Genomic DNA, 25396 nt, shown 5'->3' on the forward strand with positions numbered 1-25396 from the left:
CCTTTAGAGATGATCAATTTTCTCTCAGAATATATTTTTGTTATCATGTTGTCGTACTGTGCCAGTGGAAACGCCATTTCAATCAGCTACTAAACACAGTGGTGGATCTGACTGTGGGACCTTCAGAACGACCCAAATGGCACGCATACAGTACCTATTGTATCTACCAGGACTTATTTTAATATATTGTGTGTTTTAGTGCGAAGGATGTATTCTGTGTGATTAAATATATTCTTTATTAGACTATGCTGAGATAAACAAAATCACTTGACGGTGTTGTGATGCTTTACTGGCTCTGGGCATAATATCAAATCAAATCTATTTTTATTTGTCACATGCGCCAAATACAACAGGTGTAGACCTTAAAGTGAAATGCTTACTTACAAGCCCTTAACCAACAATGCAGTTTTAAGAAAAATACCTAAAAATTAAAAGAAATAAAAGTAACAAACAATTAAAGAGCAGCAGTAAAATAACAATAGCGAGGCTACATACAGGGGGTACCAGTACAGAGTCAATGTGCGGGGGTACCGGTTAGTCGAGGTAATTGAGGTAATATGTACATGTAGTTACAATTATTAAAGTGACTATGCATAGACAATAACAGAGACCAGAATCAGCGTAAAATACGGATAGGGGGGGGGGGGGGGGGGGGGCAATGCAAATAGTCTGGGTAGCCATTTGATTAGATGTTCAGAAGTCTTATGGCTTGGGGGTAGATGCTGTTTAGAAGCCTCTTGGACCTAGACTTGGCGCTCCGGTACCGCTTGCCGTGCGGCAGCAGAGAGAACAGTCTATGACTAGGGTGGCTGGAGGCTTTGACAATTTTCGGGCTTTCCTCTGACACCACCTGGGATAGAGGTCCTGGATGGCAAGAGGCTTAGCCTAGGTGATGTACTGGGTCGTACTCACTAACCTCTGTAGTGCCTTGCGGTTGGAGGCCGAGCAATTGCCATACCAAGCAGTGATGCAACCTGTCAGGATGCTCTCGATGGTGTAGCTGTAGAACCTTTTGAGGATCTGAGGACCCATGCCAAATCTTTTCAGTCTCCTGAGGGGGAATAGGTTTTGTCGTGCCCTCTTCACGCCTGTCTTGATGTCCTTGGACCATGTCAGTTTGTTGGTGATGTGGACGCCAAGGAACTTGAAGCTCTCAATCTGCTCCACTACAGCCCCGTTGATGAGAATGGGGGCGTACTCGGTCGACCTTTTCCACAATCATCTCCGTTGTCTTGATCACGTTGACCATGTTGAGGGAGAGGTTGTTGTCCTTGCAGTTGACCTGATGTGATGATGACCAAAATACATTACTTTCTAAATTAAAAAAGAAAATCACTTTTCTGGTAACCTGCTTTCTGTAATATGGCAATAATTATGCCTTCAACTGAAATGTGTCTTCCGCATTTAACCCAACCCCACTGAATCAAAGAGGTGCCAGGCGGCTGCCTTAATTATCATCCATATCTTCGGTGCCTGGGGAAATGCCTTGCTCAGGTGTAGAATGACAGATTTCTACCTTGTCAACTCGATCCAGCAACCTTTCGGTTACTGGCCCAACGCTCTAACCACTAGGCTACCTGCCACCCCGTATGATGATGGTGATGCTGGTGAATATGATGAGTATGAAGAAGATGATGATGATGGTGATAATAATGGTGATGGTGATGTTGGTGATTATAAAGATGATGAACCTTTTGTTGCTACAGGGACCCATCCTCCCCTATTAAGGTTCCACCAACCTACTGTGATTTCTGCTAATAGCAGCCGTTTAGCTGGTTAAACAGAGGTTTGCCATGTGTTGGCAAAAATTTACTTTCAAGTCAAGAAAGCTTAGCAGCAGCCGGTGGCACTGGTATTAGGTATTAGTTATTCTCCTCTTTTGTACAGTAGGCATGGAATTATAATTATGTTGCTGCTAGCAGTATTCATAAAAACCTTGAAATAAAATACTTATTTTTCCTCTTATTTTTTTCTTTTCTATATATTTTCACGGACCTGCTGCAGTATTTCACCTCAGGTTGAATACCCATGGTAACTTGATACACATATATTCCTTTGTGACAGTCAGGAAATTGTGTACTGGCCCTTTAAACCGCGACAGGAGATGGGAGGGTGGTGAGCGCAGAGAAAGTAGTGGAAAGGACTGCGCCACAGATTATCCATTATATTGACAAGATTCTCTAGTGTCCGCTCTAATAATGGAAAGAAATGTCTTCAAAAATGGAACGCGGTCAGGCGGAGGCAAGATCAGGTGGGACTAATTTAGCCAATGAGAGGGCAGTTACGCGTGTGAACAACAGGCACAACTACGATCAAATGTTTTTTTCTCAAAGTTGCCAGGATGTTACGTGTCCTACTTATATCAGTACACTCGTGACAACCTAACCATTACGAAACGTATATTCTATCAAATAAGCCACACGGAGCGAATAAACTATTATATTTGTGTTGACCAAATTCGAAACTCTCGTTAACCTCCATACTAAAACTCTAGGATTGGTGAGCGGGAAAAAACGCCACCTCCTGGAGAAAAATATTTAGGGAGAAATTAACCTTATCCCTCTCGCTTCGCCTCTTTCTCTCTGACTGTTCAGTGTTTTGTGCGCCACGGCACTGCAAACTTGACGGACGTAGGCTTCATTAGGACTGTGGGACCGATATCATAGCCTACCTTATTGTTGGACTCGTGGGAAATTCATAACACTTTGGAGATGAAGTAGTCAGATTCAAAAACGATTTTAGCGATATCGTATTCTGTAAAAGGAAGGTATCCTTTGTCCTTTAAAAGCGGTTGTATATTTAGACTAATCCTGCTCTGTTCAGAACTCAATTTTGAAATTCAACTTTCTCATATTCAATTTCCCAGTCTGGACTACCAGAAATCAAGGTAACATTTTGGACATATTTGTAATTGTGTGATTTGAACTGCTGAGTATTGGCTTGATTACATTTATCTTGATTACATTTAACATATATATATATATATATATATATATATATTGAATTATTATTGACGATCATAACGCTTAAACATATTTCATACAACGTTCAAATACCTTTGAATCGGGGAACAACATTGGTAAAAGGAAAAATAAAAATGTACATCTCATTTGAATATAAAATATGTTTGTGGAACAATCTCAGCGCCTTGCACTCTTGTCGTGTAGGGGCAGTTAGTTGGCTGGTTCCTCAATATAGGAGAGCGCAGTCTATTGTGCGTTAACTCACAACCATACAGCCTAGTCTTCCCCTTTTTGTTTATCGTGTCTGTAACTCAACCCACCGCCGATGAAGATATATTCATTGTGTTTAAAAAGGTCTTATCAACTGGGTTAGTTTTGATTAAGACCCCCATCATTACAACAATTGAACATCACCTTAGATGATCTGCCCGTCTGAAAGTTGTTGCCTGCCACTTTAAATCAATGACCTACAGGGTTAATGTATGTATTGCTTAGGCTCATCTTTGTTACTTCTATTGTAGCGTGTGCTGGTTGCATTCATTGAAGTTGAAAATATGTGACTAGTAAAAAGTTATTGTTGTGAGTTCTGCCATCCCGAGCGAGAGAGACAAGAAATTTGAGGTACTTTCCTCCACTTTTCATAATTTTTTTTTTTAATGGACTTTAATTGAGCATAAAATAGGCTTAAATGCAATATTTATTTGCGATTATGAAGTGGTTTACTGGGGGGAAAAACATAAATGCTCCAAATAACTAGTTCCCTAATACAGTAGATAGAATGTCCTGTAGGACTTAGAAATGGCAGATGGGGTGTAATGCGTCAGTGCTCCAATAGGAAGACAGGTTATTTTAACATTACTCTACATGGGAAAACCTTGAGCATCATCATCCATCCCATGGCATTTTAGCATGATTAGAAGTTTACTGAAGCTAACAAACTAGCCTGGAGTTATTCTGTCTGACAGTACTGAGTTAATGCTTGTGTTTACTATTAAAAACTTACACAGATGATCTCTTTCCCTCTCTCTCTCTCTCTCTCTCTCTCTCTCTCTCTCTCTCTCTCTCTCCCCCTCTCTCTCTTTCTCTCTCTCTCTCTCTCTCTCTCTCTCTCTCTCTCTCTCTCTCTCTCTCTCTCTCTCTCTCTCTCTCTCTCACCCCTCTCTCTTTTTTCTCTCTCTTTCTCTTCCCCTCTCTCTCTCTTTCTCTTCCCCCCTCTTTCTCTTCCCCAACTCTCTCTTTCTCTTCCCCATCTCTCTTTTCCCCCCTCTCTCTCTCTCTCTTCCCCCCTCTCTCTCTCCCCCTCTCTTGCTCTCTCTCTCTATCCCCCTCTCTTTCTCTCTTCCCTCCCATCTCTCGCTTCCCCTCTCTCTCTATCTCTCTCTCTATCCCTCTCTCTATCCCTCTCTCTCTATCCCCCTCTCTCTCTATCCCACCCCCCTTCCCTCATATCTCTCACTCTCTCTCACCCCCATCCTCCTCTTTCCTTGCCAAATTGTCTATTTTCCAGTTCATTACCTCTGTGCCCTGAGCTTGTTATCATATTTGGCACGCCACTTGTTCCTCAGTAGATGGGTGTCACTGTATCGCATCAGCCGAGTGATTTTGATTGGACCTGATGGATAATTAAAGGACATGGTATTGTGTTGCATCTAGGCAATTGAGTCATCATGTGTAGGCCAAGTACTGTAAACAGCATCGACCACGAGTAAAGCCTCTAACTTCTGCTAGGGTTTCCATTTATTTTGTCAATACTTTTCTCAAAGTTCAGTGATTATACCCCCCTTCTTGTAGCAACTGTTATTCTAAACAAAATTATTGAGACATGGTGACATGAGCTTGGCTTTGTGTTGGGTTGCACTGCAGAGCATACAGCCTCTGACCTTTGCCCTCAGATGTTGGGACTCTGACTGTACTTTAATTGAAGCAGTGTGATTGGTGGTAACTGCTGTCTGGGTATTGTGAAGGCAGAGGCTCCTGCTGGCTACCTGCCCAGTTCTGCTCTGCACTACTCTGAGATCATGCTCTCCCTACAGTCTGCAGCATTGGAGGGAGGGTGGATTCAGACACACTGACGAGAGGCTGCTTCTTGTAAAAACAGCTGACTTCAGGCGTATTTCACAGTCAGATTGTGTCGAATTTCTAGAGGTGCCAAACAAATTCCCCAGCGACTCAACAGGGAGTTAAGTTAAAGTGGCAAGTCCTCAGGATGATTTCTAGGGCTGTACACCCATAGCCCATAATCATCAGCTGCCTCATACGCCCAATTTGACTAAAGGTTTCCTACTTGTGTGGACCATGTAGTGTTCTTGTGTGGACAATGTGTAGATCTGCCTGTTCCCCTCTAAACCAGGCAGGAAATGCAAATGTAAAGTCCACCTACCTACCTACCTTCACCCCAGTGACTGCCTATAGGAGACTGGGTATGATTAGAGGAAGACTTTCCATTTTGGGCTTGAAGGGTCCACTTACTTTGTCTACAGACTCTGCAGCACATCAGAACCAATGGGTCTGACCTCTCTGCCTGAGGCTCACAATGCAATGTAGGCCCATAAGTCTCATAATCACAAATATGATTTTAATGGCCATTCAATCTTTTAACAATACATTTTAATTATGCCATTTTTCATTAAGTATTTTGGATAACGTAATGAATGAAGTATTATCCCAAGGGTGTTGGCTCAATCAGTCCTCACGTGATGCAAACCTTTGACCCCCAGGTGAACATTCAACCCAGTGACCTTTATAGCCACGCAGAACTCAAGACACATAAATCTAGAGATATTTTTATACACACGTTGGCTGGATTGGGTGTCAGTGGGTGATGAGGTCTAAACTCTCTTCGGTAATTCAATATGAATTATTCAAACTTTCTAAACTGTTGAAACCTTGTGACTTGAGTAGCCAGTTTAGGTTATAGGCCCCTCAAATATAAATCTGGACCTTGAAGTCAGTTCCACTGCTTTTTTATATTCTTCCCCTCTAATCAATGACTGATTTAGACCTGGGACACAAGGTGCGTGCATCTTAATGATCAGGTAGAACAGAAACCCAGCAGTACTCAGGAGGACCTCCTTGGGGAAGTGTCGAATACCCCTGCTGTATCACTTAGTGTGTGTGTGTGCACATTCTTGTGGTTGATAGCAGGTTACTCGTCTTGGTTATTTTCCCTCCTGTTGATCTTGGATAGTACTGGAGTCCCAGAGAAGGGATAATGTGTCTGGCAAAATTACAGGAACTACCTTTCTCCTGAACGGGAAGCAGATGCCTTTTAAGTTAGACACGTCTTGCTGAGGACATGAACTTATCTGAAACCTTTTCAACATGGAAGTAAGAAGCAGTTGAACTTGAAAATTGACATCTTTATACTTTCTTGAGGTTTGAACTTTACCTGTTGAACTTTATTGTTTTATGGGCCTTAGCTGACTTCACCTGCTAGAATTTGAATGAGTGTTTCTGAAGTGGCCTGGACCCTGTTAGCTGATATTGTAGCTACCTAACGCTGAAAGGCGTCCGCATTTCAGCTCTTGTCGTCGCTAGGTTGTAATCCTATGAGCGTCCTCTGAGCTACCTACAGGGTTCTCCTGTTGATCTGTAACCCTAGTGGAGTGGGTTACAACCCCATCAAATGGCTTGGGCCATGCCTTAAAGGACAGTGTTTAGCCAGGGATAAGTAGGTTGATACTCAGTAAAAGCTAGTTCTTGCTGTGTTGAGATGCATCTGATACTGTACTGTGCATTCCAAAAGCATACCTGTGTTGGTTACTTTCCATAGAATTTGACAAATGCAGAGATAAATAACCGGTTTTGCTGTCAATTTTTTATTTAACTAGACAAGTCAGTTAAGAACAAAGTCTTATTTCCAATGACGGCCTACCCCGGCGATGCTGGGCCAATTGTGCGCTACCCTATGGGACTCCCAATCACAGCCGGTTGTGATACAGCCTGGACTCGAACCAGGGTCTGTAAGACACCTCTAGCACTGAGATGCAGTGCCTTAGACAGCTCCGCCACTCGGGAGCCTGGTGAACGTATGCATCTGTGGTTCAACAACACTCCAGGCTGATATGTTCAGCTTCTGATTGACAAGATGGATTTGTTGTACTGTAGCATAGGGTTGGGCCGATTTTATAGAATTCAGTTGAATATTGTGATATTTGACATTGATGATATCGTGAAGTGTGAGACTGTACTCTATTTAAACTCTACGAATCCAAACTGTGCAGTTTTATTAGTCTGTATCAATATGTTGAATATCAAGTCTAATTTAATTAACTAAGCCTTTTTTTCTCTCCATACTAAGATTATTTAATGAGAATGCAACTAATATATTAAATAAAAACAAAAATGGCACAGTCTAGGATGATCTAGTCAGTACCAGAGCAAAACGATTATATTGGATATCACAATATTTGGAGTAGCATATTGTAGAAGAGGTCTCCCCAAAAATCGCTCAACCCCACTGAAGCACTTTCAATCTTGTATCATTTTGCACAAATAGCTTCTACAGTACAGTTTTTACCCAGAAGCCTGGGTTTAATTGACAAGCATTTAGAGACAAGCATTTAGACAATGGACGTGGAAAAGCTGTGAAATTTCAGATAATACTACCTGATAATACCTAATTAGCATGTCTGAACTCAAAAGAAATGACTAGAAATCATGTAATTTTCTCATGGTGAGTCACATTCCCAAGGTACAGTCTGAGGTCATCTTCAGTCGCTTTTCTCTTCAACCAAATCGAACAATGTTTTAGGGGAGTGTTCTTGTTTACAATATGTAAATGAGGTTGCAGTGTTTACACTTCGTAGATATTGGATTGCAAGTTGAATTGTCCCTCCTTCTGTCTGATTGTCCCTCGTCTGCTTTGATAAAGGTTTCAATGGAGACATGGTTAACAATTAAGCCTGATTGCATTAATTCCCTTCACCTCTGGCTCTGACACACCACCACTACTTTGACTGGCCTAGTAGTTGGGCAGTTGGGCAATACTGTAGACTACTCACTAGAGCAGTCCTATGTATTCAAAACACATTGTGCTGAGTGATGTGCAGTGTGCAGCTGGTCTGTCTGTCAGAGAGAGAAATGCTCTGGCCTGTTCACAGTTCAGTGGTTCTCCATTGTTCTCTCCCTCCGATCTGTATCTCTCAAGCCTACGGCCACTGGGGAGAGATGACGGCATTCCTTCTTTGTCTTTTCAGCGACCTCCTCTGTGTTAACCTTGGCCACTCCATTAGAGGGCTGATCCATCCTGTGCCTCCTAGACCATTGGTCTGGTCTATAGAAGTAACATAATACCCTGAGAGTCATACCTCTAATAGTCCTTTGTCTGTCAGTAGTATCCTGGCCATGCAGTCCTTTTTACTCTGGGTGAGTAGAGGGTGTTCTGGGCTGGACTGGCCTGCCATGTCTACTGGGTCAGTTCTCAGGAGATGGCCCAACGTGCTGTGTGTGTGGAACCCTTTTAGGGTTTGGCTTCCGTCCCTCTTTACACTGAAAGCACTGCTTTGTTTCTTGTTGATCTGGGTCCATTGTAATCTGTGACGTTGTTGGTTCTTCAGTTCTGCTGGCTTTGTGCTAGTCTAAGTCTATAGGGACAGACTGGATGTGTGTGTGTGAACCGTGAGAGAAAGTGTGTGTTTACATTTTAGTCTGACTGATGAATCACTCATCTACAAATACAGTGCCTTCTGAAAGTATTCACACTTCTTTTTCCACATGTTGTGTTACAGTATGAATTTAAAATGATTTTGTGTCTCTGGCCTGAACACAATACCAAATAATGTCAAAGTGGAATTATGTTTATTTGAAACATTTTACAAATGAAAAAATGAAAAGCTGAAATGTATTTAGTCAATAAGTATTAAATCCATTTGTTATGGCAAACCTAAATAAGTCCAGCAGTAAAAATGTGTTTAACAAGTCACATCATAAGTTGCATGGACTCACTTCGTGTGCAATAAGTGTTGAACATGATTTTTGAATTGGTATTGGTGTTTATTAGGATCCCCATTAGCCGCTGCAAAAGCATCAGCTACTCTTCCTGGGGTCCACATGAAACATGTCATAATACAAAGTACTGAACATTATTAGTCAAGGACCGAAATACATCAATTTAAAATGTCTCACACAGCCTATATATCAGTAGATACACACAATATCGAGGTCTAATACATAGTACAGTGCAAATTACAATATATATAATACAAGTCACCTTTGTGCAGTAAGGTGTTATTTTATGTTTTTTTATCTGTTTTTATTGCTAGTCTGAGTTACCTAGGTTGGCAGAGTTCCATGTAGTCATGGTTCTATTTTAATACTGTGTTTCCCAGCCTCTGACCTGGAGACTGAAGAGACCTCTGGTTGCATGTCTTGTGTTGTACCGATGAGTGTCTGTACTGTGTGCCAACTGCTTGCGCAGACAGTTCAGTACTGTACCTTCAACACACTCTCACAAAGACCAATAGTGATGCAGTCAATCTCTCCTCAACTTTGAGCCATGAGAGATTGACATGCATGTTACTGACACTCCCTCTGTGTACATCTAAGTGTGATACGTGCTGCTTTGTTCTGGATCAACTGCAATTTACCTATGTCCTTCTTTGCCGCACATGGCCACACAGCTGGGCAGTAGTCCAGGCGTGAGAGAACTAGGGCCTGTAGGACCTGTCTGGTCGACTGATGTGTCAAGAAGGCAGAGCAACAACCTATCATGGACAGACCTATTTCCATTTTAGCAGCGATTGAGTCTGTTTTAACTTTGACAGCTTGCTATCTAGGGTTACACCCAGCAGTTTAGTCTCCTCAACTTGCTCAATAGCTGCATTATTCAATAATAGATCTAATCTAGGTTTAGCATTGAGTGAGTGATTTGTCCCAGAGGAAGGAAACCGCTCAGGGATTTCATCATGAGGCCAATGGTTACAGAGTTTAATGGCTGTTATGGGGGAGAACTGCGAATGGATCAAAAACATTGCAGTTACTCCACAATACTAACTTAAATGACATAGTGAAAAGAAAGAAGCCTTGACAGAATAAAAATATTCCAAAACATGCATCATGTTTGCAATAAGGCATTCAAGTAAAACTGCAAAAATGTGGCAAGGAAATTAACTTTGTCCTGAATACAAAGCGTTATGTTTGGGGCAAGTCCAACACAATGTTATGCTTGTCATCGGCAAGGACTAGGGAGTTTTTTAGGACAAAAAGTAACAGAATAGTGCTTAGCACAGGCAAAATCCTAGAGGAAAACCTGGTTCATTCTGCTTTCTAACAGACACTGGTAGACAAATTCACCTTTCAGCAGGACAATAACCTAAAACACAAGGCCAAATATACACTGGAGTTACTTACCAAGACGATATTGAATGTTCCTGACTGGCCTAGTTACAGTTTTGACTTAAATCGGCTTGATAATCTGTGTCACAAGCCGGCTCATAGCCTGTGACAAAAATGAGGGGACACGAACAACAGGTATAGGCCAATTTAAGTGTTCTTTATTATAAACAAAACTATTAACTTAAAACTAAGAAAAAGGAATGAGGTGTGGAAGTATCATGATGTAAGGTGTATGTAAAGTGCATGGATGCGTGAATATGTGTGTGAACATGACTGAGTGAAAACTATGCAAAACTACAAAGGAACAAACAAATCATGAGCATACCTGGAGGAGCAGAGAGAGAGAGAGAGAAGTGATTAGTGACAGCTTTATACCCTGAGCCCAGGGGGCTCCAATCACTAACGACCCTCCTCTGCCTGCAGGAGGAACCGCCCCCTGCACTGCAGAGGAGGAGCCGTGACACTATGGCAACACTTAAAAATGGCTGTCTAGCAATGGTCAACAACCAACTTGACAAGCTTGAAGACTTTTTTTAAAGAATAATGTGCAAATATTGTACAATCCAGGTGTGCAAAGTTCTGAGACTTACCCAGAAAAACTCACAGCTGTAATCGCTGCCAAAGGTGATTCTAACATGTATTGACATAGGGGATTGAATACTTATGTAATCAAGATATATTACTGTTTTATTTTTCATATTTCTTTTTACAAATGTTAGATTTTCTTTGTGTGTTTTTTGTAGATTGGTGACAAAAAAATGACACTTACATCAATTTTAATCCCAAATTGTAACACAACATTTTGAAAAAGTAAAGGAGTGTGAATACTTTCTGAAGGCACTGTAACTACCTACAGTTGAAATCGGAAGTTTACATACACTTAGGTTGGAGTCGTTAAAGCTAGTTTTTCAACCACTCCACACATTTCTTTGGTCGGTTAGGACATCTACTTTGTACATGACACAAGTACATTTTTCCAACAACTGTTTACAGACAGATTATTTCACTTATAATTCACGGTATCACAATTCCAGTGGGTCAAAAGTTGACATACACTAAGTTGACTGTGCCTTCAAACAGCTTGGAAAATTCCAGAAAATGATTGCATGGCTTTAGAATCTTCTGATTGGCTAATTGACATAATTAGAGTCAATTGGAGGTGTACCTGTGGATGTATTTCAAGGCCTACCTTCAAACTCAGTGCCTTTTTGCTTGACATCATGGGAAAATCAAAAGAAATCAGTCAAGACCTCAGAAATAGAATTGTAGACCTCCACAAGTCTGGTTCATCCTTGGGAGCAATTTCCAAATGCCTGAAGGTATTATTATTAATATGCAAGTATAAACACCATGGAACCACGCAGCCGTCATACCGCTCAGGAAGGAGGCGTGTTCTGTCTCCTGGAGATGATCGTACTTTGGTGCGAAAAGTGCAAATCAATCCCATAACAACAGCAAAGGACCTTGTCAAGATACTGGAGGAAACAGGTACAACATTATCTATATCCAGAGGAAAATGAGTCCTATATCAACATAATCTGAAAGGCCGCTCAGCAAGGAAGAAGCCACTGCTCCAAAACCGCCATCAAAAAGCCAGACAACGGTTTGCAACTGCACATGGGGACAAAGATCATACTTTTTGGAGAGATGTCCCCTGGTCTAATGAAACAAAAATAGAATGGTTTGGCCATAATGACCATTGTTATGTTTGGAGGAAAAAGGGGATGCTTGCAAACCGAAGAACACCATCCCAACCGTGAAGCACGGGGGTGGCAGCATCATGTTGTGGGGGTGCTTTGCTGCAGGAGGGACTGGTGCACTTAACAAATTAGATGGCATCATGAGGGTGGAAAACGATGTGGATATATTGAAGCAACATCTCAAGACATCAGGCAGGAAGTTAAAGCTTGGTTGCAAATGGGTCTTCCAAATGGACAATGACCCCAAGCATACTTCCAAAGTTGTGGCAAAATGGCTTAAGGACAACAAAGTCAAGGTATTCGAGTGGCCATCACAAAGCCCTGACCTCAATCCCATAGAAAATGTGTGGGCAGAACTGAAAAAGTGTGTGCGAGCAAGGAGGCCTACAAACCTGACTCAGTTTTACCAGCTCTGTCAAGAGGAATGGGCCAAAATTCACCTAACTTATTGTGGGAAGCTTGTGGAAGGCTACCCAAAACGTTTGACCCAAGTTAGACCATTTAAAGGCAATGCTACCAAATACTAATTGAGTGTATGTAAACTTTTGACCCCCTGGGAATGTGATGAAATAAATAAATGCTGAAATAAATCATTCTCTACTATTATTCTGACATTTCACATTCTTAAATAAAGTGGTAATCGTAACTGACCTAAAACAGGGAGTTTTTACTATGATTAAATGTCAGGAATTGTGAAATACTGAGTTTAAATATATTTAGCTAAGGTGTATGTAAACTTCCGACTTCAACTGTGTTATGTGTTCAAGATTAGCGATTCTGGCTCTCGCTTTGCTCAAACACACTCACACTCCGTGCTGTGTGTGTTTGCTACTGCCAGGGAGGGAACTGTGCCAAGCCTTTATGGCTCTCCTATAGGCTACGTCAGGGCCTATATATGTTTCGTAGTCTGCTGAGCATCATGATCTACTTTTACATACGGATGTTCGGTGGCTAAGCAAGGGTAATAGTGCTCTCAAGAGCAGCAGCTTATGTGAGCTTAGGGAGGAGATAGTTGCTCTGCTCCTCGACTGCCGCCACAAGAAATCCAACACATCTAGCAGAAATGCTTGATTAGGAGTTCATATCAGATGTTGGTTTTTAGTGACATCTTCAGTCAATTGAATGGACTTAATTTGGGACTACAGGGGAGGGATAAAACAGTTTTTGACACAATAGAAAAATGTACTTATTTTCTAAATAAATGTTATTTTCTCCTCCTGATTTGAGCCCAAACAAAATGCTCAATTTCCCTAGATTGTGCAACTATATTCAGTCATCAGTACAGATCACTCCCAAAATGTCTGAGTTTTTAGATAAACTGAAAGCTAGATTTGCAATGAGATTTGTTGAGTTGAAGTCCCCTTGGGGAGGGTGCAGTTTGTTGTAGGGACCTGTTCTCTACTGATGGGGGGAGGATGCAGTTTGTTGTAGGGACCTGTTCTCTACTGATGGGGGGAGGATGCAGTTTGTTATAGGGACCTGTTCTCTACTGATGGGGGGAGGGTGCAGTTTGTTGTGGGGACCTGTTCTCTACTGATGGGGGGAGGGTGCAGTTTGTTGTAGGGACCTATTCTCTACTGATGGGGGGAGGGTGCAGTTTGTTGTAGGGACCTATTCTCTACTGATGGGGGGAGGGTGCAGTTTGTTATAGGGACCTGTTCTCTACTGATGGTGGGACGGTGCAGTTTGTTGTGGGGACCTGTTCTCTACTGATGGGGGGAGGGTGCAGTTTGTTATAGGGACCTGTTCTCTACTGATGGGGGAGGGTGCAGTTTGTTATAGGGACCTGTTCTTTACTGATGGGGGGAGGGTGCAGTTTGTTATAGGGACCTGTTCTCTACTGATGGGGGGAGGGTGCAGTTTGTTATAGGGACCTGTTCTCTACTGATGGGGGGAGGGGGGGATTTATCTCAGTTGAGCAGAGATGTCATGCATATACGTAAGGTTTCTATGTGTTAAAAAAAAAAGACAGAAAATAAAGAAATAGAAAACAGAATGTGATGCTGGTCAACTGAGATATGCCATCCATAAAGGTTCCCTATGTTTAAATAAAAACAAAAGATGAATGTAAAACAGAAAGGGAAGTAGGAATTAATTAATATGATGCAGGTCAACTGTGTTCTAAGTACAAATATGTTCCATTATTTAAACCATTTGATGCCCTGAATTAAGCTAATCTTAAAGCACTTAAAATGGAACTTTTAGCAACATTACATTTTAATAAAATAAAAGGGCTTCATAAGATTATAATTGTCTTTTTGTGCATTGCTTTTTATAACGGTCTTTGGAAAAGTTATCCCATGTAGAAAATGTCTGGACCCCCTATAAATAAAATGTTTAAAGTCTGCCCCCCGTAAGAATATACTAGAATAGCCCTGGCCTACATACTAGTGAACACACATGAAGACATTCTTCCAAGGCTCTTCTGCATGGAAACTCGCTGTCTTAAGTAAAAAATAAACTGTTCATTATTTCTGGGAAATCAGACCTGCTCGTTAGTTGAATGCCAAACCCCCATAGAGAAAGACAGGAGGATAGTGACAGGGAAACAGAAAGAGACAGTGGTAAGAGAGGTATGCAGGTAGACGAGGGTTGCAATAACATGGCTGGCATAGATTTGGTATTAACTACCACAGTGCTCTCTGAACAGCTGCAGACTCAGTATTTGTCTCTATCAATTAGAGGTGACACTGTGTCTGAGTGTACAATGTATCTGTTCAGCAGCGGCTGGCTTGACCAAGGCCACTGGCTCATATGGATCCTATTCAATTTTTTTATTTTTTTTATTTTTTCAATTCAATTTTATTTTATATAGCCCTTCGTACATCAGCTAATATCTCGAAGTGCTGTACAGACACCCAGCCTAAAACCCCAAACAGCTAGTAATGCAGGTGTAGAAGCACGGTGGCTAGGAAAAACTCCCTAGAAAGGCCAAAACCTAGGAAGAAACCTAGAGAGGAACCAGGCTATGAGGGGTGGCCAGTCCTCTTCTGGCTGTGCCGGGTGGAGATTATAACAGAACTATGCCAAGATGTTCAAAAATGTTCATAAGTGACAAGCATGGTCAAATAATAATCATGAATAATTTTCAGTTGGCTTTTCATAGCCGATCATCAAGAGTTGAAAAACAACAGGTCTGGGACAGGTGGCGGTTCCATAACCGCAGGCAGAACAGCTGAAACTGGAATAGCAGCAAGGCCAGGCGGACTGGGGACAGCAAGGAGTCACCACGGGCGGCAGTCCCGACGCATGGTCCTAGGGCCCAGGTCCTCCGAGAGAAAGAAAGACAGAAGGAGAAAATTAGAGAGAGCCAAGATTTTCAAAATGTTCATAAATGACAAGCATGGTCAAATAATAATCAGGAATAAATCCCCCATCGTCCTCCAGCAAATGTGTCCTATTCCCCCGTCCTCCCCTAGCAAATGTGTCCTATGCCCCGTTGTCCTCTAGCAAATGTGTCCTATGCCCCGTTGTCCTCTAGCAAATGTGTCCTATGCCCCGTTGTCCTCTAGCAAATGTGTCCTATGCCCCGTTGTCCTCTAGCAAATGTGTCCTATGCCCCGTTGTCCTCTAGCAAATGTGTCCTATGCCCCCGTCCTCCCCTAGCAAATGGGTCCTATGCCCCCGTCCTCCTTTAGCAAATGTGTCCTATGCCCCCGTCCTCCTTTAGCAAATGTGTCCTATGCCCCCGTCCCCCTTTAGCAAATGTGTCCTATGCCCCCGTCCTCCTTTAGCAAATGTGTCCTATGCCCCCGTCCCCCTTTAGCAAATGGGTCCTATGCCCCCGTCCCCCTTTAGCAAATGTGTCCTATGCCCCCGTCCTCCTTTAGCAAATGTGTCCTATGCCCCCGTCCCCCTTTAGCAAATGTGTCCTATGCCCCCGTCCTCCTTTAGCAAATGTGTCCTATGCCCCCGTCCTCCTTTAGCAAATGGGTCCTATGCCCCCGTCCTCCTTTAGCAAATGTGTCCTATGCCCCCGTCCTCCTTTAGCAAATGTGTCCTATGCCCCCGTCCTCCTTTAGCAAATGTGTCCTATGCCCCCGTCCCCCTTTAGCAAATGTGTCCTATGCCCCCGTCCCCCTTTAGCAAATGTGTCCTATGCCCCCGTCCTCCTTTAGCAAATGTGTCCTATGCCCCCGTCCCCCTTTAGCAAATGTGTCCTATGCCCCCGTCCCCCTTTAGAAAATGTGTCCTATGCCCCCGTCCTCCTCTAGCAAATGTGTCCTATGCCCCTGTCCTCCTTTAGCAAATGTGTCCTATGCCCCCGTCCCCCTTTAGCAAATGTGTCCTATGCCCCCGTCCTCCTTTAGCAAATGTGTCCTATGCCCCCGTCCCCCTTTAGCAAATGTGTCCTATGCCCCCGTCCCCCTTTAGCAAATGTTTCCTATGCCCCCGTCCTCCTCTAGCAAATGTGTCCTATGCCCCTGTCCTCCTTTAGCAAATGTGTCCTTTGCCCCTGTCCTCCTTTAGCAAATGTGTCCTATGCCCCCGTCCCCCTTTAGCAAATGTGTCCTATGCCCCCGTCCCCCTTTAGCAAATGTGTCCTATGCCCCCGTCCTCCTTTAGCAAATGTATCCTATGCCCCCGTCCTCCTCTAGCAAATGTGTCCTATGCCCCCGTCCTCCTTTAGCAAATGTGTCCTATGCCCCCGTCCCCCTTTAGCAAATGTGTCCTATGCCCCCGTCCTCCTTTAGCAAATGTGTCCTATGCCCCCGTCCCCCTGTAGCAAATGTGTCCTATGCCCCCGTCCTCCTTTAGCAAATGTGTCCTATGCCCCCGTCCTCCTCTAGCAAATGTTTCCTATGCCCCCGTCCTCCTTTAGCAAATGTTTCCTATGCCCCCGTCCTCCTTTAGCAAATGTGTCCTATGCCCCCGTCCTCCTTTAGCAAATGTTTCCTATGCCCCCGTCCTCCTCTAGCAAATGTTTCCTATGCCCCCGTCCTCCTTTAGCAAATGTGTCCTATGCCCCCGTCCTCCTTTAGCAAATGTATCCTATGCCCCCGTCCTCCTTTAGCAAATGTGTCCTATGCCCCCGTCCTCCTTTAGCAAATGTATCCTATGCCCCCGTCCTCCTTTAGCAAATGTGTCCTATGCCCCCGTCCTCCTTTAGCAAATGTATCCTATGCCCCCGTCCTCCTTTAGCAAATGTGTCCTATGCCCCCGTCCTCCTTTAGCAAATGTTTCCTATGCCCCCGTCCTCCTCTAGCAAATGTTTCCTATGCCCCCGTCCTCCTTTAGCAAATGTGTCCTATGCCCCCGTCCTCCTTTAGCAAATGTGTCCTATGCCCCCGTCCTCCTTTAGCAAATGTATCCTATGCCCCCGTCCTCCTTTAGCAAATGTGTCCTATGCCCCCGTCCTACTTTAGCAAATGGGTGCTATGCCCCTGTCCTCCTCTAGCAAATGTGTCCTATGCCCCTGTCCTCCTCTAGCAAATGTGTCCTATGCCCCTGTCCTCCTTTAGCAAATGTGTCCTATGCCCCCGTCCTCCTTTAGCAAATGTGTCCTATGCCCCCGTCCTCCTTTAGCAAATGTGTCCTATGCCCCCGTCCTCCTTTAGCAAATGTGTCCTATGCCCCCGTCCCCCTTTAGCAAATGTGTCCTATGCCCCCGTCCCCCTTTAGCAAATGTGTCCTATGCCCCCGTCCTCCTCTAGCAAATGTGTCCTATGCCCCCGTCCCCCTTTAGCAAATGTGTCCTATGCCCCCGTCCCCCTTTAGCAAATGTGTCCTATGCCCCCGTCCCCCTTTAGCAAATGTGTCCTATGCCCCCGTCCCCCTGTAGCAAATGTGTCCTATGCCCCCGTCCTCCTTTAGCAAATGTGTCCTATGCCCCCGTCCTCCTCTAGCAAATGTGTCCTATGCCCCCGTCCCCCTTTAGCAAATTTGTCCTATGCCCCCGTCCTCCTTTAGCAAATGTGTCCTATGCCCCCGTCCTCCTTTAGCAAATGTATCCTATGCCCCCGTCCCCCTTTAGCAAATGTGTCCTATGCCCCCGTCCCCCTTTAGCAAATTTGTCCTATGCCCCCGTCCTCCTTTAGCAAATGTGTCCTATGCCCCCGTCCCCCTTTAGCAAATGTGTCCTATGCCCCCGTCCCCCTTTAGCAAATGTGTCCTATGCTCCCGTCCTCCTTTAGCAAATGTGTCCTATGCACCCGTCCTCCTTTAGCAAATGTGTCCTATGCCCCCGTCCCCCTTTAGCAAATGTGTCCTATGCCCCCGTCCCCCTTTAGCAAATGTGTCCTATGCCCCCGTCCTCCTCTAGCAAATGTGTCCTATGCCCCCGTCCCCCTTTAGCAAATGTGTCCTATGCCCCCGTCCCCCTTTAGCAAATGTGTCCTATGCCCCCGTCCCCCTTTAGCAAATGTGTCCTATGCCCCCGTCCCCCTTTAGCAAATGTGTCCTATGCCCCCGTCCTACTTTAGCAAATGGGTGCTATGCCCCTGTCCTCCTCTAGCAAATGTGTCCTATGCCCCTGTCCTCCTCTAGCAAATGTGTCCTATGCCCCTGTCCTCCTTTAGCAAATGTGTCCTATGCCCCCGTCCTCCTTTAGCAAATGTGTCCTATGCCCCCGTCCTCCTTTAGCAAATGTGTCCTATGCCCCCGTCCTCCTTTAGCAAATGTGTCCTATGCCCCCGTCCCCCTTTAGCAAATGTGTCCTATGCCCCCGTCCCCCTCTAGCAAATGTGTCCTATGCCCCCGTCCTCCTCTAGCAAATGTGTCCTATGCCCCCGTCCCCCTTTAGCAAATGTGTCCTATGCCCCCGTCCCCCTTTAGCAAATGTGTCCTATGCCCCCGTCCTCCTCTAGCAAATGTGTCCTATGCCGCCGTCCCCCTTTAGCAAATTTGTCCTATGCCCCCGTCCCCCTTTAGCAAATGTGTCCTATGCCCCCGTCCCCCTTTAGCAAATGTGTCCTATGCCCCCGTCCTCCTCTAGCAAATGTGTCCTATGCCCCCGTCCTCCTCTAGCAAATGTGTCCTATGCCCCCGTCCCCCTTTAGCAAATGTGTCCTATGCCCCCGTCCCCCTTTAGCAAATGTTTCCTATTCCCCCATCGTCCTCAAGCAAATGTGTCCTATTCCCCGTTGTCCTCTAGCAAATGTGTCCTATGCCCCGTTGTCCTCTAGCAAATGTGTCCTATGCCCCCGTCCCCCTTTAGCAAATTTGTCCTATGCCCCCGTCCTCCTTTAGCAAATGTGTCCTTTGCCCCTGTCCTCCTCTAGCAAATTTGTCCTATGCCCCCGTCCTCCTTTAGCAAATGTGTCCTATGCCCCCGTCCCCCTTTAGCAAATGTGTCCTATGCCCCCGTCCTCCTTTAGCAAATGTGTCCTATGCCCCTGTCCTCCTTTAGGAAATGTGTCCTATGCCCCTGCCCTCTTTTAGCAAATGTTTCCTATTCCCCCATCGTCCTCAAGCAAATGTGTCCTATGCCCCGTTGTCCTCTAGCAAATGTGTTCTATGCCCCGTTGTCCTCTAGCAAATGTGTCCTATGCCCCGTTGTCCTCTAGCAAATGTGTCCTATGCCCCCGTCCTCCCCTAGCAAATGTGTCCTATGCCCCGTTGTCCTCTAGCAAATGTGTCCTATTCCCCCGTTGTCCTCTAGCAAATGTGTCCTATGCCCCGTTGTCCTCTAGCAAATGTGTCCTATACCCCGTACTCCCCTAGCAAATGTGTCCTATGTCCCCGTCCTCCCCTAGCAAATGTATCCTATGCCCCCGTCCTCCTCTAGCAAATGTGTCCTATGCCCCTGTCCCCCTTTAGCAAATGTGTCCTATGCCCCCGTCCCCCTTTAGCAAATGTGTTCTATGCCCCCGTCCCCCTTTAGCAAATGGGTCCTATGCCCCCGTCCCCCTTTAGCAAATGGGTCCTATGCCCCCGTCCTACTTTAGCAAATGTGTCCTATGCCCCGTCCTACTTTAGCAAATGGGTCCTATGCCCCCGTCCTCCTTTAGCAAATGGGTCCTATGCCCCCGTCCTCCTTTAGCAAATGTGTCCTATGCCCCCGTCCTCCTCTAGCAAATGTGTCCTATGCCCCCGTCCCCCTTTAGCAAATGTGTCCTATGCCCCCGTCCTCCTTTAGCAAATGTATCCTATGCCCCCGTCCCCCTTTAGCAAATGTTTCCTATGCCCCTCGTCCTCCTTTAGCAAATGGGTCCTATGCCCCTGTCCTCCTTTAGCAAATGTATCCTATGCCCCCGTCCTCCTTTAGCAAATGTTTCCTATGCCCCCGTCCTCCTTTAGCAAATGTGTCCTATGCCCCCGTCCCCCTTTAGCAAATGGGTCCTATGCCCCCGTCCCTCTTTAGCAAATGGGTCCTATGCCCCCGTCCCCCTTTAGCAAATGGGTCCTATGCCCCCGTCCCTCTTTAGCAAATGGGTCCTATGCCCCCGTCCTCCTTTAGCAAATGTGTCCTATGCCCCCGTCCCCCTTTAGCAAATGGGTCCTATGCCCCCGTCCCTCTTTAGAAAATGGGTCCTATGCCCCTGTCCTCCTTTAGCAAATGGGTCCTATGCCCCTGTCCTCCTTTAGCAAATGTGTCCTATGCCCCGTCCTACTTTAGCAAATGTGTCCTATGCCCCGTCCTACTTTAGCAAATGGGTCCTATGCCCCCGTCCTCCTTTAGCAAATGGGTCCTATGCCCCTGTCCTCCTTTAGCAAATGTGTCCTATGCCCCGTCCTACTTTAGCAAATGGGTCCTATGCCCCTGTCCTCCTTTAGCAAATGGGTCCTATGCCCCTGTCCTCCTTTAGCAAATGGGTCCTATGCCCCTGTCCTCCTTTAGCAAATGGGTCCTATGCCCCTGTCCTCCTTTAGCAAATGGGTCCTATGCCCCCGTCCTCCCCTAGCAAATGCCCTGAACTGGGCGTTCCTGTAAAGTTGCTGGGACAGAGTCTCTCTCTCACACACACAAACTGACTCAGTCAGCCGTGAAAAGACACCAGTCAGTGAATCCTGCTAAATTTTGCAGGGATGTAATCAACATAACGATGCGTGTTACGGTGCTGTGATGTGTTCGTGCCAGCCTCTCACTCAGACAACATATTTACTGTGATGTGTTTGTGCCAGCCTCTCACTCAGACAACATATTTACTGTGATGTGTTTGTGCCAGCCTCTCACTCAGACAACATATTTACTGTGATGTGTTTGTGCCAGCCTCTCACTCAAACAACATATTTACTGTGATGTGTTTGTGCCAGCCTCTCACTCAGACAACATATTTACTGTGATGTGTTTGTGCCAGCCTCTCACTCAGACAACATATTTACTGTGATGTGTTTGTGCCAGCCTCTCACTCAGACAACATATTTACTGTGTTGTGTTTGTGCCAGCCTCTCACTCAGACAACATATTTACTGTGATGTGTTTGTGCCAGCCTCTCACTCAGACAACATATTTACTGTGATGTGTTCGTGCCAGCCTCTCACTCAGACAACATATTTACTGTGATGTGTTTGTGCCAGCCTCTCATTCAGACAACATATTTACTGTGATGTGTTTGTGCCAGCCTCTCATTCAGACAACATATTTACTGTGATGTGTTTGTGCCAGCCTCTCGCTCAGACAACATATTTACTGTGATGTGTTTGTGCCAGCCTCTCATTCAGACAACATATTTACTGTGATGTGTTTGTGCCAGCCTCTCGCTCAGACAACATATTTACTGTGATGTGTTTGTGCCAGCCTCTCATTCAGACAACATATTTACTGTGATGTGTTTGTGCCAGCCTCTCATTCAGACAACATATTTACTGTGATGTGTTTGTGCCAGCCTCTCGCTCAGACAACATATTTACTGTGATGTGTTTGTGCCAGCCTCTCGCTCAGACAACATATTTACTGTGATGTGTTTGTGCCAGCCTCTCGCTCAGACAACATATTTACTGTGATGTTTTTGTGCCAGGCTCTCATTCAGACAACATATTTACTGTGATGTGTTTGTGCCAGCCTCTCACTCAGACAACACATTTACTGTGACGTGTTTGTACCACTCAGATCACCGCTCCCGAGTGGCGCAGCGGTCTAAGGCACTGCATCTCATTGCTAGAGGCGTCACTACAAACACTGGTTAGAATCCAGGCTGTAGCACAACCGGCCATGATTGGGAGTCCCATAGAGCGGTGCACAATTGGCCCAGCATTGTCCGGGTTAGGGTTTGGCCGGGGTTGGCCGTCATTGTAAATAAGAATTTGTTCCTAACTGACTTGCCTAGTTAAATAAGGGTTCAAACAATTAAGACCAGTCTATTTACTGTGATGTTTTCGTGCCAGCCTCTCACTCAGACCAGTCTATTTACTGTGATGTTTTCGTGCCAGCCTCTCACTCAGACCAGTCTATTTACTGTGATGTGTTCGTGCCAGCCTCTCACTCAGACCAGCCTATTTACTGTGATGTGTTCGTGCCAGCCTCTCACTCAGACAACATATTTACTGTGATGTGTTTGTGCCAGCCTCTCACTCAGACAACATATTTACTGTGATGTGTTCGTGTCAGCCTCTCACTCAGACCAGTCTATTTACTGTGATGTTTTTGTGCCAGCCTCTCACTCAGACCAGTCTATTTACTGTGATGTGTTCGTGCCAGCCTCTCACTCAGACAACATATTTACTGTGATGTGTTTGTGCCAGCCTCTCATTCAGACAACATATTTACTGTGATGTGTTTGTGCCAGCCTCTCGCTCAGACAACATATTTACTGTGATGTGTTTGTGCCAGCCTCTCGCTCAGACAACATATTTACTGTGATGTGTTTGTGCCAGCCTCTCATTCAGACAACATATTTACTGTGATGTGTTTGTGCCAGCCTCTCACTCAGACAACACATTTACTGTGACGTGTTTGTACCACTCAGATCACCGCTCCCGAGAGGCGCAGCGGTCTAAGGCACTGCATCTCATTGCTAGAGGCGTCACTACAAACACTGGTTAGAATCCAGGCTGTAGCACAACCGGCCATGATTGGGAGTCCCATAGAGCGGTGCACAATTGGCCCAGCATTGTCCGGGTTAGGGTTTGGCCGGGGTTGGCCGTCATTGTAAATAAGAATTTGTTCCTAACTGACTTGCCTAGTTAAATAAGGGTTCAAACAATTAAGACCAGTCTATTTACTGTGATGTTTTCGTGCCAGCCTCTCACTCAGACCAGCCTATTTACTGTGATGTGTTTGTGCCAGCCTCTCACTCTGACCAGTCTATTTACTGTGATGTTTTCGTGCCAGCCTCTCACTCTGACCAGTCTATTTACTGTGATGTGTTCGTGCCAGCCTCTCACTCAGACCAGTCTATTTACTGTGATGTTTTCGTGCCAGCCTCTCACTCAGACAACATATTTACTGTGATGTGTTTGTGCCAGCCTTTCACTCAGACAACATATTTACTGTGATGTTTTCGTGCCACCCTCTCACTCAGACCAGTCTATTTACTGTGATGTTTTCGTGCCAGCCTCTCACTCAGACCAGCCTATTTACTGTGATGTGTTCGTGCCAGCCTCTCACTCAGACCAGTCTATTTACTGTGATGTTTTCGTGCCAGCCTCTCACTCAGACCAGCCTATTTACTGTGATGTGTTCGTGCCAGCCTCTCACTCAGACCAGTCTATTTACTGTGATATTTTTGTGCCAGCCTCTCTCTCAGACCAGTCTATTTACTGTGATGTTTTCGTGCCAGCCTCTCACTCAGACCAGTCTATTTACTGTGATGTTTTTGTGCCAGCCTCTCACTCAGACCAGTCTATTTACTGTGATGTTTTCGTGCCAGCCTCTCACTCAGACCAGTCTATTTACTGTGACGTGTTTGTGCCAGCCTCTCACTCAGGCAACATATTTACTGTGATGTGTTCGTGCCAGCCTTTCACTCAGACAACATATTTACTGTGATGTTTTCGAGCCAGCCTCTCACTCAGACCAGTCTATTTATTGTGATGTTTTCGTGCCAGCCTCTCACTCAGACCAGTCTATTTACTGTGATGTGTTCGTGCCAGCCTCTCACTCAGACCAGTCTATTTACTGTGATATTTTCGTGCCAGCCTCTCACTCAGACCAGTCTATTTACTGTGATGTGTTCGTGCCATCCTCTCACTCAGACAACATATTTACTGTGATGTGTTCGTGCCAGCCTCTCACTCAGACAACATATTTACTGTGATGTGTTCGTGCCAGCCTCTCACTCAGACCAGTCTATTTACTGTGATGTTTTCGTGCCAGCCTCTCACTCAGACCAGTCATATTTACTGTGATGTGTTCGTGCCAGCCTCTCACTCAGACCAGTCTATTTACTGTGATGTTTTCGTGCCAGCCTCTCACTCAGACCAGCCTATTTACTGTGATGTGTTTGTGCCAGCCTCTCACTCAGACCAGTCTATTTACTGTGATGTTTTCGTGCCAGCCTCTCACTCAGACCAGTCTATTTACTGTGATGTTTTTGTGCCAGCCTCTCACTCAGACCAGTCTATTTACTGTGATGTTTTCGTGCCAGCCTCTCACTCAGACCAGTCTATTTACTGTGATGTTTTCGTGCCAGCCTCTCACTCAGACCAGTCTATTTACTGTGATGTGTTCGTGCCAGCCTCTCACTCAGACAACATATTTACTGTGATGTGTTCGTGTCAGCCTCTCACTCAGACCAGTCTATTTACTGTGATGTGTTCGTGCCATCCTCTCACTCAGACAACATATTTACTGTGATGTGTTCGTGCCAGCCTCTCACTCAGACAACATATTTACTGTGATGTGTTCGTGCCAGCCTCTCACTCAGACCAGCCTATTTACTGTGATGTGTTCGTGCCAGCCTCTCACTCAGACCAGTCTATTTACTGTGATGTTTTCGTGCCAGCCTCTCACTCAGACCAGTCTATTTACTGTGATGTTTTCGTGCCAGCCTCTCACTCAGACCAGTCTATTTACTGTGATGTGTTCGTGCCAGCCTCTCACTCAGACCAGCCTATTTACTGTGATGTGTTCGTGCCAGCCTCTCACTCAGACAACATATTTACTGTGATGTGTTCGTGCCAGCCTCTCACTCAGACCAGTCTATTTACTGTGATGTTTTCGTGCCAGCCTCTCACTCAGACCAGCCTAATTACTGTGATGTGTTCGTGCCAGCCTCTCACTCAGACCAGCCTAATTACTGTGATGTGTTCGTGCCAGCCTCTCACTCAGACCAGTCTATTTACTGTGATGTGTTCGTGCCAGCCTCTCACTCAGACCAGCCTATTTACTGTGATGTTTTTGTGCCAGCCTCTCACTCAGACCAGCCTATTTACTGTGATGTGTTCGTGCCAGCCTCTCACTCAGACCAGCATATTTACTGTGATGTTTTCGTGCCAGCCTCTCACTCAGACCAGTCTATTTACTGTGATGTTTTTGTGCCAGCCTCTCACTCAGACCAGTCTATTTACTGTGATGTG

The 25396-nt window shown here is 45.1% G+C and overlaps 1 protein-coding gene across 2 annotated transcripts in view; it reads left to right on the forward strand.

The window, feature by feature from the left end:
- The first annotated feature begins 2130 nt into the window (after nucleotides 1-2130).
- LOC139571483 (cdc42 effector protein 4-like) overlaps nucleotides 2131-25396 on the forward strand; it is a 47100-nt gene continuing 23834 nt past the window's right edge. Inside the window, exon 1 of one of the 2 annotated variants that reach the window (XM_071394411.1) lies at nucleotides 2131-2251. The gene's annotated coding sequence lies outside the window, so the exon portion shown is untranslated. Of the gene's footprint in view, nucleotides 2252-2293; nucleotides 2888-25396 lie in introns of those variants that run through there. The other variant, XM_071394410.1, reaches the window with a different exon arrangement.

Source organism: Salvelinus alpinus, chromosome 3 (assembly GCF_045679555.1).
Source record: "Salvelinus alpinus chromosome 3, SLU_Salpinus.1, whole genome shotgun sequence".
NCBI lineage: Eukaryota > Metazoa > Chordata > Actinopteri > Salmoniformes > Salmonidae > Salvelinus > Salvelinus alpinus.